Source organism: Triplophysa rosa, linkage group LG2 (genome assembly GCF_024868665.1).
Source record: "Triplophysa rosa linkage group LG2, Trosa_1v2, whole genome shotgun sequence".
NCBI lineage: Eukaryota > Metazoa > Chordata > Actinopteri > Cypriniformes > Nemacheilidae > Triplophysa > Triplophysa rosa.
Window position 1 is genome coordinate 15,325,985 of NC_079891.1, and position 17,703 is coordinate 15,343,687.

Sequence of the window (17,703 nt, forward strand, 5' to 3'; positions counted from 1 at the left end):
ATAGTCCACACGGGTAGAACACACAAGGTTGAGTTACAACATACAAACTTAGTGCAAGGAACTGAGGAAAAAAGTAAGGTTTAAGTACTACACGGGAAAACAAGGCACAGGTGAAAACAACTACTCAAATTAAACAGGGATCAAAACCAGAACACAATGGGGACTCCTAGTGGCCAAAACAAAACATGACAGGCAGAATGGTGACATAAACTGTTTCGTAACAATTTTTCTTAGTCCCTTATTGGACAATTCTCCCGGAAAAGCACCGGCAGCAAGGAGAGCAGGAGAAGGAGCATGCGCAGACGTCACTTTCACTTGTGTGCAGGAGAGAGAGAGAGAGAGAGAGAGAGAGAGAGAGAGAGAGAGAGAGAGAGAGAGAGAGAGAGAGAGAGAGAGAGGAAGAGAGAGAGAGAGAGAGAGAGAGAGAGAGAGAGAGAGAGAGAGAGAGAGAGAGAGAGAGAGAGAGCATACGTTCGCGAAGTTCCGGTGTTTGTTTGTTCACTGCATTTGGGTGATGAATGTTATATACATGGTGGATATAACGCTGGATTTGGAGATGGTTTGAAACTGATATATGGAGCCGTCTCAGCGCTAAAAGATGCCGGACATGAACCGCATGCGGTGAGTGAAACTGATGTATGTGTTCTGTTGGCAATGGGTGCGCACGTGCTTTAGTTCAGCCTACACCTACCCCCCCCCGCATGCACCGTATGCTTTCGGAAAGATTCGTACAGCTGTATCTATCTTTTATAAATGTGATCAAACTAAATACTCTTCGAAGATACGAAGTATGCAATACTACTCTATAGGTACTCAAGATTAATATGAGATTGAGAACATTTTAAGAAATGTATGAGAATCGCACTTACGGACATTCTTACGAACTTCCTATATTTTGTCTTAAGAACAGTTTCGTGAATCCGGCCCCTAGATCCTAGCCAATGACCAGCTTAAACCAGCTCAAACCAGCTACCATGCTTCAAAACATACCAAACCAGCATATGCTGTTTTTTCAACAGGAATAGCTAACCTACCACTGTTAAATTCTGTTTATGGTCCCTTTGGTGCATTTCTGGAATAATTCTTAAAATGTGCAAAATAGTAAGTGCATTTCAATTTGTACAAACTGCCCGAAAAGCCTGTCACTTGTTCAAAAAAAGTTTATCTCTCAAATGTACATTTTTACATCAATGAACATGCAATGCCATCAAAATGACAAGTCTTTGTATCCTAGTTCACAAACAAGATTGGAGAAAACTTATTGTTCTTATTTCCAGAAGATTGGGTTGTAAAATGAATAGAATTTGTAATGACAAGAAAATGCTAACAAAATTGAAAAATACAAAAAAAGAAGCATTTTCACTAGTGGTTCCTTTGGACTTGTATATGGAAACAATATTAACACATTTTTTTTAAATACAGGTCCTCAAGGGTGTCTCTCTGAAAACACAATAATCACAGACAGAGGAAAGTACAGACTGAAAAAACAAGCTGGCAGGAGGAACTGCTGTCTCTTGACTCCCAAAAGAATAGCAAATGCACTTATGGATCACATTCATCCAGACATCTCGATGGCTGAAGACACTGGGCACAGGCTGGTCCTCTGTCCTCCTAGGTGACACGATTCCTCTCACTATAGACATGTTCCTGACAATAGTACTTACAGTGATTTCTGTGCTGTACTGAAAAATGCAATCATCTCTGCCCCGCTCTGCTTTATTGTCTGAGGGAATGAAAAGCTCTTGCCAACATCTGACCGTTATCTCAGAACGATGTTAAACAAGGTCATCGTCTATCTCCTAGGATGGATGGGGTTATTATTAAATATCTTTGCAGGCTAATGCAGAATGCCTGTCTGCGCAAAGTGGGCTTAAAGTTTAATGCGTGAGGAGTTCAGAGCAGGCACGAAGGGGCAAAAAGATAAAAGTAAACCAAGAATATTTTTGGAAGATGAATCATCATCTTCTTATATATGACACAAGATTACTTATAGCATCTTTACAGCAAACCTCAAGACTTTTTAGTTGCTAGGTACTCTCAACCTCTGAGTTTGCTGCATTGCATTGCTGTGCAGTGTGGTATACCAATGCTAAATACTTAGATTTACATTGTTGGAGTTATTTGGAATAATGCAAGTACACAACTGAACAAAATATATGATGCTGCACTGATGGTTTTTGGATATTTTAATGCAAAAATCGAACATATTGTGCTTTTAAGGAATATCATCATCTCATCCTGGCAACTTCACTGGTTAAACATTTCATATTATAAAGTACCTTATAAAAGATTTAATATCAAATCAATCATTTTGTCTCCAACTGCTTGCATGCACATAGAATAGTAGTGTCTGGGTCCTGATGACCCTGTCAGTTTGCAATAATAATAGGCTGACTGTTCATCATCCCTTAATATTCTGGTGTTTACCAGGATCAGTCTATTGTTTTCCTAATCTATTCGTTTCTCTTTTTATTTTTTTGAAAAACAAACCAAAAAAACCAGAAAGGATGTCTTCTTAAACCAAATATTGTGACATACCAAAATATGCACATGCTTTATTTCTACAACAGGTTTGTTTCCTGCTCCAACCATCTGCACATGGCTCTCCAGTACAACACACAATATTTTCATTCTGTTCACTAACACAAGTGGAAAATGAAGCACACTCTAAATCCTTTTTATTTGGCTTTTTTCATTCCACAGACTCATGATAACAACGGGTCAACAGGCTCAGAGAAGTTTTTTCATCCCTAGCTGAGATGCAGAATTCAGGTTAGGCTGCTTTTATTTTCTGTCCTTAGACCATTATAAATTCTTTCTTTCTTGTTGGATTTCACCCGTGCTCTGCTGCGGCAATAAACCGCAGGAGGGCCGGTGTCAAACGAAGGCTTATCAGTCGTAAACACATGTGCTTTCTTTTAGCGTCAACCTTTTTGCTCTTCTCAAATTGAAATGCCCTTATATTTGTGTTCATGACATAGTTTTCATTAGTTTGGCACCCTGGTCAATGAATATTTTGTAAAGAAGTGTCCCTTGTTGAAACTGATTTGTATGTTTTTGCTGTTCTTTCTGTATTTCTTAAACATTGCAATTACTTTGTGAAAGTTAGGTAAGAATTACATTTTTAGTGTCTTCATAGACTCATGCAGCGCTGCATGTGGAAAGCAATTGTTGTCATAATTGCGGATGGTTTATCTGGGAGAAATGATTTGATAATACTGTAGGCGTGAGCCAAAATTTGTGTGGTGATCATTACTATTTTACATTTATGTTGATTCCATTGCTGAATGGAAATTGTATGAAAAATAAGACATTTCAACTTGCCATGTCTCCACTGTATCACAATGAAATGTCTTTATCTTTGATTTTGGGGAAACTGGTTATGGTCAAAATGCGTACTTGGTGATTGTGAGTGTCTTTGTCTTTCTCCTGCTGCTGTAGCCTAGTGCAGCTGTGATTTCTTCTTTGAGACTATTGTGAACTATCCTCTAATTATTTAGAGGAACCATGTGATTAAAGGTTTTCAGGCTGTTACAAACCTTATACATTACACACTGCCTATCATATGTTCCAACAACTGCAGAAGGCAATACTTAAAGAAACTGAATGCCCGATTTGCTTATTAGCTCTTCCCTTTATCGTTCTCTAATTGAAAGGTTCATATTCATAATGAATGTGCTTATTATTAATAAAGTGCTGGTAATGTATGTATAAACATTTTGTTTGGAGCTGGAAAGCTAGATAATACATAGGCCCTAATAAAAACTTAACTTGAAATTGCCACCTTCACACCACCCAAAAGTGTAATAAAATGTGGTTCAACAAACACATACAGCATTTTTTTTTACTTTTGATTTAAACTTTTTTATTTTCCCTAGAACGTGATAAATACATTGGTCAATTACAGTAGATAAGTCCTATCTACACATAGAAAAAGTATTACACGTTGCACAAAAAATATGTTAAGCAACATTAAACAATATTCACCTAGGCCTACCACATGCACATCTGGTGAAAATAATCAGCCTAAACATTTCAAAAACAAGCGCGTGCTACAAAAACGAGCCATTGTATAAGGTGACATTTCACCACCTGACAAACGGATAGCGACTCGTAAGTAGTACTTAAAGCACTGCTACGTGCGATTGCGTTATGTGCATTTTTGGGAAACGCACGGGAAACGATGAAGAACATTCGCAAAATCGTTCGTAGAAAACGCTCTTAAGTGCTAAGATCCATCGTTATCGGGAAACGCAGCCCAGAACAGTCTAGTATGGCAATGACTTAAAAACCTCTCAGAGCAACCCACAACTTATACTGTAGAATCGTGGCCAAGCAGCACTCATTTTGTTTAGAGAATGTAATAATCCAGTTTTCTATTGCCTTTTTATTGCATTACAGTCAATGAGACTTCTTTCAGAAGCTCTTATAATTGCACTTTGACAGACTATTACAACAACATTACCATCAAACAAAATTAAAACTTTTATAAGCATATAAAATACTTGGTTTTAATGCCAAAAAATAAAGAAATAAATATATAACCAAAATGAACGTTATGAGAATAAACTGATATACATATAGTAATAGTTGGCAGCAACTTTGAAATCTAATTTTATTTAAGGGGCACTTTCCTCACCTGCTTAGCATGGTTTAATGTTGCTTTTAAGCTCTTATTGTGTGGCCAGTTTTATACTTTTTATAATGAGTGAGTAATAATTCTTCATACCAAACAATTCCTTAAAGAAACTAGAACAGTCATAAAAATCACGAGGCATTTCCATCCATACAATTGATTTTATAGGTAAAGCTCAGTGTTTATTCTGGCTGTTACCCACCTGCTGCATGAAATAAGCTCTGCAAATCCATTGACGGTTTTGTTATTGCTTGTTTTGCTAGTAGATTACTGAAACTAATGTTTTGTGTTACCAAAGTCCTGTTTCACTTCACTAATTGACTGAGTAATTAAACTGCTTGCGTAGCCATATCAACATACCAGCCTGCTGACCAAGGGCCTTTTTCTTCATTACCGGGAGGATAAAGAGAATCACTCTACCTGTCTTGTTTATTCTTTATTTCTTTATTTTTACAAGAACAGTTTATATTTTTAAAAATAGTTTATATTTGTTTCTGGATTTTATACTGACACCTGTCAAAAGACATGCTTTATTAACTGCTGTTAATAATAGTAACTTGGCTGAGAATGAAGGGCATTTGTACTATATAGATTTAAACAGCAGTTTCTTGGCTATTGGCAGTTTTTAAAATTGTAAATTAAGAAAATGATTTGTTTAAGTTTGAAATGATTTTTTATTCTTCTTCAAGCATTTTTGGTCCCCTAAAAACTTCTATCTTTCTTTATGTTTTACTAATATAAATTTGGGGATTTTGTTGAATATGCATTTCTTAAAAGTTAAAGGGATAGTTCACCCAAAAATTAAAATCACCATTTACTCACCCTCAAGTTAATTACTTTCTTTGTTCTCTTCAACACAAAGAAAGATATTTGGATGAATGTTGGTAAACCAATATTCAAAAACTAGTAACATGGAAATATGAATATAGGTTAAAAATGTACTGTTAAAATCATAGCTATATCTCATTAACAATTCAAACTTTTGCCCTTGTGGAAGGTAAAATCTGGTTTTAAAAAGTTATTCACAGGGCCTTGATCATCTAATTATGGATCATCCAATCTTGTCATCTAATTATGGAAATTTATGCTTTCTTATTTTATCACAAAATGTATTCACATGAATGGCTTGAAGAAATAATGATTGCAGGTTTTTGAGGTTAAGTGAGTGTGAAGAAATTTTTTCTTATTGTTTATTTTCTCAGTCACAGAGGTGTTCAACACAAAAATGCCTTGATCCACTTCACTCTACAACGGTAAAGGCCACAGTGAAAAATATGAAAATAATTTCCATTAACCCCAAGTGTTTGTTAGAACAATAAGTCATTTTGTTTAATCAGTACAAGAATACAAAATTAATTATAGGTCTATAGATAATAATGAAAAAATGGCATATTCATGAGATGATTCTTTCGTGTTTCTACTGGTCGAATAAAAATTAGCAACAAACAAATTAGCTTTTTAAAAGCTTTAAAGTGAAAGTTTACCCCAAAATGATAATTCTGTCATCATTTACTCACCCTCAAGTTGTTCTAAACCTGTATACATTTCTTTGTTTGGTTGTATACAAAGACATATATTTGGAAGGATGTTAGCAACTGACACCATTGGGGGCACCATTGTCTAATAGAAAGAATTATTGTATACACAGTATATATATATATTTTTTTTGTTCGGTAGAACACAAATGAAAATAATTTGAAGAATTTAGGAAAACAAACAGTTCTGGGGCACCTTTGACAACCATTTTAATGGTAGTCAATGGTGCCCCAGCATTCTCAGTTGCTAACATTCTTCCAAATATCTTTTTTATGTTCAACAGAACAAAGAAATGTATACACGTTTGGAACAACTTGAGGTTGAGTAATTCCTGACACAATTTTTATTTTTCTGAGAACTATCCCTTTAAAAAATTAAGAAATGGCTAATGTCTCACAATCTGTACTGCGACAAATAATGAAACAAAATTTTCTGGCCCATCTCTAGATTCATTGTATTTTCAGTGTGTAAACAGTAGTTATAACAAATACAGCGGCTTGGATTAAGATATGTTCACAAATTTCCCACAGGGGCCCTGCAGGACACAACAACATTTGCCATGCTCACAAACACTGGCAAAACATCAGTGTTAAACCAGAAGGCCATAAACAGAAATAAAACATTTCTGACAACGATTTCTGCCGTTTACATTTTAACAATAAAATGCTTGCAATACTGTTTAAATTAGATATACAGTACCTACTCTAGAGGTGTGGGAAATATCTGGTGCGAGTTAACAAGAATTGCATGGTTTCTAAAACAAAAATGTATTTGTATTAATGTTGTTACTTTTTCCTGAAATCCAAGATTATCTGACAAGTGTTTGTTTCTCGTCGTTTGGTCAATGTTTTAATGTTTTGTTTACTTCCCTTATATGATTATATTGTGCTTCTTGGGGCCAGAATGAATTTCATCTCAACTTGTAATTTGACAGGTCTAGGGGTTTCAGGGAACGTGTCCAGAACATCTCACTTATTAATGGCAGCAATGCAGTGCAGATTTGTCTTCCCTCATTATCCTCTGTCATTATCTCCAGTCAGTATGTCAACAAGAAGGATAACCAGCTCTTTGTCTCCACACAGGTGTTTGATCTCTCAGCACACAGATGGTTATTCTTGCTCACTCTCTGCATGAGACGCCACCAACCAACTGTTGACACATGCCAGTTTGGCAAACACGCTGACTGCTCGCTGACTTTGGTGTCCAGATTTGGCCTTTAAACAGATTTTAAGCTTTCACATTAAAATATATGGATCTAATTTAACCCCTTTAACCCCTGCATTTGGAACAATTTACCTCTCATGACTTTTAAGTAGATTGTAAAAAGTCAATAAAAATACAATTCGCTGTGTGAAATTGATTTATGGCTCCATGAAGGTTGGTCATTGCAGAGTCATGGCTACTGTCGGGCAAAATGCACTATGGTGTGCATTTAAGATGCTGACCTGTTTAAGGTCACAGTATCAATATTCTCATAATGGGAAAGCCCTTTAATATGGTCATACACTTTTCATTCATGCAGAAGATTTTAGCTGTGAGGACAATAACTCATGGTTTGTTAAACTAATAATTCTCAATTTACATTAAGACTACCCCAAAAGATGTTAACCATAACTAAAGTTCAACGCAAAAGAAAATTGTAGATGTTCAGGAGACTCGCTGAAAAATCAATAGCAATAAGATGGGCTCTTCGAAAACACAACTCTATTTAACTGCCTTATTTGTTCTCCATTCATTGTTACGGCTCCCAATAACATTAGTGCTGATGTCATTATCGAGAAGAAATATGCCTCGGTGGAGAATGTAGTTATTTCATTCAATGTGGAATTAGTTCATTTCAGTGCTTGCAGCTCTGCAAGGTCTATATCTATTAACAGTGGTATCAGGGTATTAGGAGGCTGTAGCTCATCATTAATGTTGATAAGAATGCATCAGTCTCAATTACGTTTCCTCTTAATGTATTTTGACCTCAATTGTGTCGCGAAGTTATTGTCTCCTTGAGGACTAACTGGAGTCAATGAGCATCAGAAAACAAACCAAAATGTCATATTGGCACTGATGTGTGTTTATTTCCAAACATGTTGGCCAGGAGCCATAGCATATGTTGCTAAATCTTCAACCCGTTCTCTTGACACTTCAATTGACCCTTCGCAAAACCCCGCCCCCCTTCATTCCTGTTGCTATGTCCGACAAGCTTTCGGTATCAGCCATGCGCTCCCAGTGTAAATTTGTGCACTCCCTGGGGAAACAGTGAATAATTTCTGGGAAAATGACACGCTGATTTCAGACAGAAAGGTCTGCAATGTGCATTCGAGGGATACATTCAGGATTTGAGATAATTAATAACAATTAGTACTACCATATTTGCGTCCACACCAGCAGACGATAACGTTACGTTAATTCTAAACTTGCACAATGCAGTAGGCTACTACTTTCAAATGCAGTGTATTAAGTGTTTATATTTACACCGAAATTTGTAGTAATGACAATTTTGGTCGTTTTTTTTGGTCGGCTGTGATCCTTCTTTGTGGAAACGAAAGTAAACTTTAAGATATTAGTTCAGTACAGAAAAGAATAAGCCAGCTTGCTCTACATGTAATCAGTGGCGTAACTTTGTTTTTAAAAGTGGTGTAGACAAAGACGAAAAAAACAATACTTTAATAAATTGTTTCTGTAATAATATAATAATATATAAAATATCGTTGGGAATATTTATCATATATATATATGGGTGGTCCATTGGCTACTCGCTTCTTGCCTCCAGCTCTCAGTCAGTGGTGTAGTCTAGTTTTTTGTAGTGAGCATACTCTGATTCCCCCCAGCCTACTCGTCCGTCCCAGATCAACAACCCATGAGCACCACCACACTCATGAATGCATAGAGTATGCCTCTATATGTAATCAAGAGCATTCTGAAATATTTATTGCAAGCAAGATTTCAATAGCCAATGACAGCTGGGGGGACTTGCTGGTTTTGTTAATCACTGTATAAATCAGTCAGTTAAGAGTTACATTTAGCCTTAGATGGTATATACAATCCCAAAAGCACAGGTTTTATCAGCTGGCATCATTTGTTCGTAGGGTTGGGAATCGAAATTCGATTCCAATTCTGGAATCGGATCCATAAGAAAGGAATCGGATCCTTTTAAAAAAAAAAATTACGGACCACACGGTCACATAATTTTCACATCATCTGTCAAGACCTGAGTCACCTGACCTGACATAGCCATCTGCGAGGACCTTCCGCTCGAATACTACAAGTCAGTTCACACGATGGGCCGTGGAAGGCGCACTAAAGTGTGGCTGCATTTTGCGAAATCACAAAAGACAAAGCTAAGTGTAATTATTGTGACAAACTATTATGTTGCAAGATGGGAGTCACCAGCAATATGGCAAAGCATCTGCAGTTGGTTCATCGTATCGAATTACAAGAATGCACCGTGTTTGATGCGTTGCGCATCCCGAGTGCCCACACTTCATTAGCTGCCGATGACACTAGTGCGGGGACAACGCCGGAGCCATGCGCACATCAATGTTACTTCATTTTTTGCGCTATAAAATCATCCTACCTGTTTATTTTATACTGCTACGGGAATCTGATAGTGTATTTCCGTTGTTAAATCATTCTGCATATTTATTTCATACTGGTAGTACAATATGATAGGGTATTGCGCAGTAAATTAATCCTACATGCTTATTCTATGCTGGTAGGGAAATCTGACAAGGTATTTATGCTGTACACTGATTCTCCGCGCAGTCCAGCTCATTTGGGTGCAGTTCGGGCAGGCTCAGGGAGATCTATTCGCCTCCCTGGACACCACCTATTGCCCACTATAGTACTCCCTGTCCGAGACCCCGTTCGGCACGGATGCTCTAGTGCACAGCTGGCCGCAGGACAAGCAGAAGTACACCTTCCCCCCAGTGAGCCTCATTGCACAGGTTCTGTGCAACGTCAAGGAAGAGGAGCATCAAGTGCTACTAGTTGCACCGTACTGGCCCAACCGGACTTGGTTCTCGGAGCTAATGCTCTTGACGACAACTCCCCCCTGGACGATTCCCCTGATGAAGGACCTGCTTTTCCAGGGGAAGGACACGTTATAGCATCCCAGGCCAGACCTCTGGAACCTCCATGTCTGGCCCCTGGATGGGAGGAGGAGATCCTGAGTGGCCTACCCCCTGCGGTGGTTGAGACTATCAATCAGGCTAGGGCCCCGGCCACTAGGTGGCTATACGCCTGCAAGTGGTGCCTCTTCTCATCCTGGCGCTCTTCTCGAAGAGAAGACCCACGGCGTTGCTTGATCAAGTTTCAGGCCCAACACCTTTGCGAGGTTCTACAGCCTCCATGTAAAACCGGTGTCAGCTCGAGTCTTGCAGGGCATCAGGTAAGACCGACGGCCGGTAGGGCGTACGCCTGCGAAAGCCCCTTCCATACTGTCCTTCCAGAGACTCGAGAGTAATCTCTCCCCTTCCACACTTAAAGTGTATGTAGCCGCCATTGCCGCTCATCACAACCCAGTTGCTGGTAAGTCTCTAGGACGGCACAACCTGGGCATTAGGTTCCTAAGGGGCGTGAGAAGGCTACCGCCTCGTCCGCGCTCCGTACCCTCTTGCGACCTTGATGTGGTCCTCAAGAGGCCCCCCTTCGAGCCCCTCGGAGATGCTGCTCTTTCTCACCTCACGATGAAGACGGCTCTCATCATGGCGCTCACCTCCAAGAGGGTAGGGGACCTACAAGCATTCTCCGTGTCCACAGATTGCCTAGAACACGGGCCCGGTCATTCTCACGATTCTCACGTACCCGGCTATGTGCCCAAAGTTCCCACCACTCCCCCTAGAGACCAGGTGGTGAACTTGCAGGCGCTCCCCACCGGGGAGGAAGACCCAACCCCATCCGTGTTGTGTCCAGTACGCGCATTACGCCTCTGCTTGGACCGCACGCAGAGCCGCAGGAGCTCTGAGCAGCTCTTTGTCTGTTTTGGAGGTCAGCAGAGGGGAGGGCTGTCTCAAGACAGAAATTGGCGCACTGGATCATGGACGCCGTCACTACGGCGTATTGGTCCCAAGACCGCCCGTGCCCACTGGCAGTGAGAGCTCACTCCACCGGAGTATAGCCTCCTCGTGGGCACTGGCTCAGGGCGCCTTTCTGGCAGACATCTGCAGAGCTACGCCCAACACCTTTGCAAGGTTCTACAGCCTCCATGTAAAACCGGTGTCAGCTCGAGTCTTGCAGAGCATCAGGTAAGACCGATGGCCGGTAGGGCGTACGCCTGCGAAAGCCCCTTCCCCCCTCCTAGGTGGGTCAGCGTGCTATTTTCGCCTCCCTTCTTTCCCCACTGGGTGAAGGACAGGCATTCCATCCATTACTAAGCACCTCCTGCGGGCGGGATGGGCAGAGCAGCCCTATCCCCTTAGGCCGGGTACCAGCTGAGTTATCTATGCATAGCTCTAACCGGACCTAGTGCTCCAGATGTAGTAACCCCCCAGCAGGGCGGTTCGTCTGATGTATCCTCATGATTGGTTCCCACCTTGGCAACCCATGACCTTCCCTAGGTGGACCTCCACCTTGCGGTAAACTCCAGTCCGCACATTCCTCCCATGAGTTCTCCCCTGCCGGCGAGACCATGCTGTCTCCACTAAACTCCTCCCTATGGTAGGAAGTGGTCTCTGTAGTGTGTTTCTCAGTGAGGAAATAACGCTTCCCCAGTGGCCCTTACGGCGTCGGGCGGCTTCTCGCTGTTAGAGAAACAAGGCCTCCGCCCGTGACGGCCGGTGACAGGGCTCCCCACCTTCCAAAGCTCTGGGTCCCCCTTCCTCTCCACTGGACGGTCACAATTTCGTGCTAGCGCTCACGTCTGACACGCCCAGGCCAGTCAGCGTCGCTTCGCTAGAGATTGTGACGCGGCACAGCGCCATGGAGTTTCCCATAGGTCGGTTTCCATGTCGGTTTGACACAACGTCGAGAGACCGACAGAAAGGGAACGTCTTGGTTACGGATGTAACCTCTGTTCCCTGATGGAGGGAATGAGACGTTGTGTCCTTCATGCCACAATGCTGGCCACCCGCGGCAGCGGTCGAGGGATGCTCTCAGGCTCCTCAGCCCAAAAGGTGAATGAATGCAGCACGGCATCTTACTTTTATACCCGGATATCTTGGGCGAAGTCCGGCATGCAAATTTCATTCGCCAATTTCATTGGCCTTTTCAAAACTAGTCAGAAGATGCGAGGTTCTCAAGTCAAACCCCATCTGTCGGTTCGACACAACGTCTCGTTCCCTCCATCAGGGAACAGAGGTTACATCCGTAAACAAGACGTTTTCCACGGCCCCTAAACAATACACACCTTCCGCAAGCATTTAATTAATTTCTTCCAAAAAGTGGTGGGGACATGTCGTAGGCATAGGTCCGACGCAGAACCATAAATTGGGCTTTAGAAACCACGGGTAGTTTCAATTCAAATCAGAGGCTGTTTTTCAAACTAGAATGTGAGATGCCTGGAGCTTGTGAGTAATTACCACAATGAATGACACTTTGAGAATGAACACATAGTTGCTCAGTTTTATATGCACTACAAGAAATTACATTTATGCATCTAGTAAATGCTTTAAAAAAAAAAAAAAAGCTTATAGTGCACATCTACCCTATACTTTTTTTTCATTAATATACAGGTACGTGTTCCCTGGGGTGTTGCCAACCAACCCGTTCTCATCAATTGCGCATAAATAACATGCTGTTGCAATATCGTGTAATACCTACGCCAAAGTTAGATTTTGCGTGTATATGATACGGCAATGTTTGCATGCACCTTGGTGGAGAGCAGCCATTTTTAAACATACATGAAGAGGAAACACTGAAATAATTAAAATAATACTGTTAGGTTTAGGGTTTGGGTTAGGGGAAAGGTTAATAAGACAAACTGCGGTTTAATATGCACGCACGCTAAGATTGGCATATCATATGCACGCAGAAATAGGCGTATTGTATGCACACAAAATTTAACTTTGGAGTACGTATTACAGGATATTGACACAGCGCGTGTTATTTATATGCAATTGATGAGAATGGGCTCTGCCAACTCAATACTCTAACAACTGATTCACAGAAACATCTGAATAAAGATTTATAAAGAACTTTCTCTGTAGCTCATAGATTCTAGGAGATGCACATGCAGTAATAATAAATATGATGGATTAAACAATAATAAATAATAATAAAGCATCTGCCAAATGCATAAATGTAAATGCAACTTTATTAAAATGCAAAAGATGCCTGATCTTACGGTGAAAGTAAATGGTCAATGTCAATATTTACTGTCTAAGGACAGTATTATTCACTGAATGTTGTGTTGCTATTGTGCAGAGATATGCTTCATCAAATTATTAGTTTATGGGGTTCATGTGTTTTTATAAATATGAGCATAAGAGTGGCTGTTATCTGAACAAGAGATCAACAGAAGACAGCCTGAAGCAAACTACAAACAAACAAAACACTGTTTGACAAGACTAAGATTCACTGTCTAGTCTAGACATAACTGTCCTGTTTCCAAACCTAAGCTATGAAGACAGCATTTTAAAGGTCCAGTGTTAAATTTTTGGGGTGATTTATATATGCAATATAATATACATAGCTATGTCTTCAGATGTGTATAAAGAGCTTACACAATAAAGCGTTATGTTTTTATTACCTTAGAATAAGTTATTTCTGTCTACTTACACCGCAGGTCCCCTTGCATATAATTCGCCATGTTCTGTCAGCCGTTGTAGTGTTTCGAAAGGGGGGGGTGGGTGGAGTGAGTGGTTGGTTGCAATTCGCAACCTTGCCGCTAGATATTACTGACTGGGCCTTTAAGTCATCATAGTCATTCTAGATGCTGTTTAAAAAGGTTATGCTGGCTCCTAAGACACATTGATGACCAAATTCTAAGATAGCATCACTTGTATTCTTCACAGAGGCAAGATGGAGGATAATTTAAGACAAATATCAATTATAAGCCTTTTTCATTCAATACTAAAATATAATATTCTGTATAAAAATAATTTATTGGAAAAAATTACAAAGTACTATTATGCATTATTATACTTTAATTCTATTAATTAAATATACATTAATATAATAAATTAATTATAATACCATTAGCTTTGCAACATGCTAACATCAAATTATTAAAATCAACTGCGTGTCACATGATGAGTCACATCCATAACAGTTAAGAGATACTGGTCCAAGAAGGAAGCTGCCTATGTAGGCAGTAAACAGCAGGTCAGGTGACTGGGCTTCACAACAGAGCTAAGGAGTCAGGGTGGCTTGTGAGACAGGAGAGTGATGGCAGCAAGCCAATGTCTGCTCTTCAGTGAAATTGATCAAAGAAGGGGAGCTGGGTTGAGAATAATTGAATTAAGGCTGACAGAAGCGCTGACCAAAACCTTCAGACACAGGTGATACTACAAGGTCTTGTGATAAAGGGTACAGGCTATTAAAATAATGGTGAAGAATACTACAGAGGAGAAATGAATGACAACGGTTATGGTGCCTAAAAATTTAATATAGTTGCAGTACTCTCACATGCAGTGTCTGCAGTCTTTGGCAGAATTAAAGGCACAATATGTACGGTAGAGCACGGCGCCATAAAGTGTAAATACAGTACGTTATCCTGAATGTTTCCAACAACAACAACAAACTCACAGGGTTGGACGAACGATTTCGGGGTAGCGACAACACTGTTACAAAGTACGTACTACAAACAATGAACCAACATGGGACAGAGGGAACTGGGGCTAGATATGGGGAACACTAACAAGGGCTAATTACTAAGGGAAGGTGACGGGCAGGTGACGAGAATAAACACTAATGAGGAGAATACGGGAACAAGGGGGCGGGGCCAAGGCGAGAGACAGGAGGACACGCAGCGCAATGTCACAACAAACAGCCACGTGTCTCCACACAAGACATGGTACTGTCATGACCCTGTCCACAAGGCTCGAAAACTCCAGACAGGAAGGACAGGATCATGACAGTACCCCCGCTCTAAGAGACTCCCCTGGCGTCTCAAAGGAAAACCTAGAGGGTCAAGACAGACACGACAGACAAACCATACAACAAAGGAGGGGGAACATAAAGGATCGCCGGCTGGACCCCCAGCTGGATCGCCGGCTGGACCCCTGGCTGGATCGCCGGCTGTACTGCCGGCTGAATCACTGGCTGGAACACCGACGGGGATGTTGACTGGATCACCGGCCGGTTTGCTGGCTGGACCACCGGCTGGAACGCCGGCTGGTTTGCGGCTGGACCCCCGACTGGATCACCGGCTGAACCAGTGGCTGAACCACTGGCTGGATCGCCGGCTGAACCGCTGGCTGGATCGCCGGTTGGACTGCTGGCTGGAACACCGGCTGGATGGCCAGCTGGACTGCCGGCCTGGGTGCAGACTGCAGTGACCCCCTCTTTCATTTCTTCTTCTTGGAGCGCGCCACCAGACGCGTGACCGGCTGACGGGAAGCGACGAAGGGTTTGTCAGGCTCTGCACCAAAGGAGTCGGCGGGAGAGTCCCATGACTCCCGTCTCCCATGGAGGCCGGCTGGTGGAGGAGATGCTGCAGGGGCTGAGGCGGATGGAGGTGCTGAGTTCCCCAAGGACACCACGCCCAGAGCAATTCCCTCTGGGATAGATGCCAAAGGAGGGGGGGACCAGACTTGAGGTGAGGACCTGATCTCCTCCCGGTTGCCTCACCATGTCCAAGAAGTCCAGCGGCTTCAACATCCTCATCTCCCTGGCGGTGAGGGGTTCAATGAGGCCGCTGTGTAAAATCACCTTCAGCTCGTAGTCATTGAAGCTCGTCCCCACCGCCACTGTCAGAAAGTCCCGGGCGAAGAACCACACCTCCGGGTCCTTTTGACGGATCCCAAACAATAAGTGGGACCGCAGGGAGGACCGTGCATCCTCCTCCATGATGTCTGCTGGGTTCTCTTGTGGTTGGTTCATTCTGTCACGATTTATTAGAAAAAAAACCACGATGGGGAAAACTTCTCTAAACAAGATACAAATAAACACCTCCCACTGGGGGGAAAAGGATGCAAAACAAGGGAGTCCAAAACGATAAATAATCATTCAAATGACAGGCAAGACAAGGCAGGAACGAGACTAGAAACTCACAGGGGTGGCGAACGATTTCGGGTTAGCAAAAATACATAGTACAAACAATGAACCGACAAGGGACAGAGGGAACTGGGGCTAGATATGTGGAACACTAACAAGGGCTAATTGATTAATTGATTGGGCGAACGTTTTTTGGTCCTACGCCTTTCACAGACAATATATAATTATAAAAATATTATTTGACCACTATACTGTACTTCTTGATTGCTATCAGGATGTAAAGAGATTTCCAACCAGCATGACAAAAAAAATTCTTGACAGGATCACCTATTCTGCCTTTAACTGTATTTCATTACATCATCCATGAACATGATTTGTGAGTGCCGTCAGATTGATTTCCATCACGAGTTTAGGTGAAAAAGACAACTTCCATGTCATCAAGCTATGCCTTTGTTATTGTTTTGAATATGCGACCTAAAGTGGCAAAAATTACATAATGTTCCTTTAAATTATGATCAAAGAACAAGAAGACCACAAGTCTAGTGATAGAAACCTTTGTTATAAGATTCATTGTAATGCATACAGCAGTACAGCAGTAATACATACAGCACAAACGCTTTTTTAATATAAATGTATAAAACAGATCGATGTGAGAAAATTGACTGTCGGCCTTGAATGTGGGAGAACAGCAATAACTTGGAGCTAGACAGGTTTTGCTTTTTTCTGCTCCTCTTGTACACCGATAATGTGCTCTGCAGGTGGACCATCTCATCATGGCCAATTGTTTCCCCTGTGAATGCTTTATCTAAGCTGGTCTGAGACTGTTCAGCCTCATTGAACATCAATGGTCCTTCTCTTCATCCCCTCTTACCAAGCCATCAGCACCAACATCCCCTGGCATCATTGGCTCTAACAAAGGCTCTGCTGCACCGCAGGACATTCGGGAGAAATGGGGGGGAAGACGGATGAGCAGAGAAACTTCTGAAAGAATCGAGAAAATCGATCTGACAGAAGCAGAGTGTTTTTGTGTTTTGATAATCGTGTCGTTCTTGCAGAGGAAACTCAAACAGGCATTTTGACCTTATAAACTAGAGAAAGAAAGTTAAACTGTGTCAATCTGCCTTTGTGAAAAAATCATGAAATACCAAAACAAAGTTATAATATTTAATCCCTCTGAGTGCATAATAATTTTTCATAACAGCTTTGAAATGCAGAACATAACATACAAATTCAATGAGAATGAGAGAAAACAAAAGTTTAAGTGATAGTTCACCCAAAAATAAAAATTCTGTCAACATTTTCTCACCCTCTTGTCATTTCAAACCTGTATGACTTTCTTTCTTCTGCGGAACACCAAAAAATATATTTTAAAGAATGTTGTTAACTGGCACCCATTAAATTGGGGGGCAGTGCTGTCTTCAAAATATCTTATTTTGTGTTCTGCA

The 17,703-nt window shown here is 41.3% G+C and overlaps 1 protein-coding gene across 1 annotated transcript in view; it reads right to left on the reverse strand.

The window, feature by feature from the left end:
• Positions 1-17,703, reverse strand: part of tmem8b (transmembrane protein 8B) — a 196,050-nt gene that overhangs the window by 86,537 nt on the left and 91,810 nt on the right. The gene's annotated exons all lie outside the window — the stretch shown is intronic.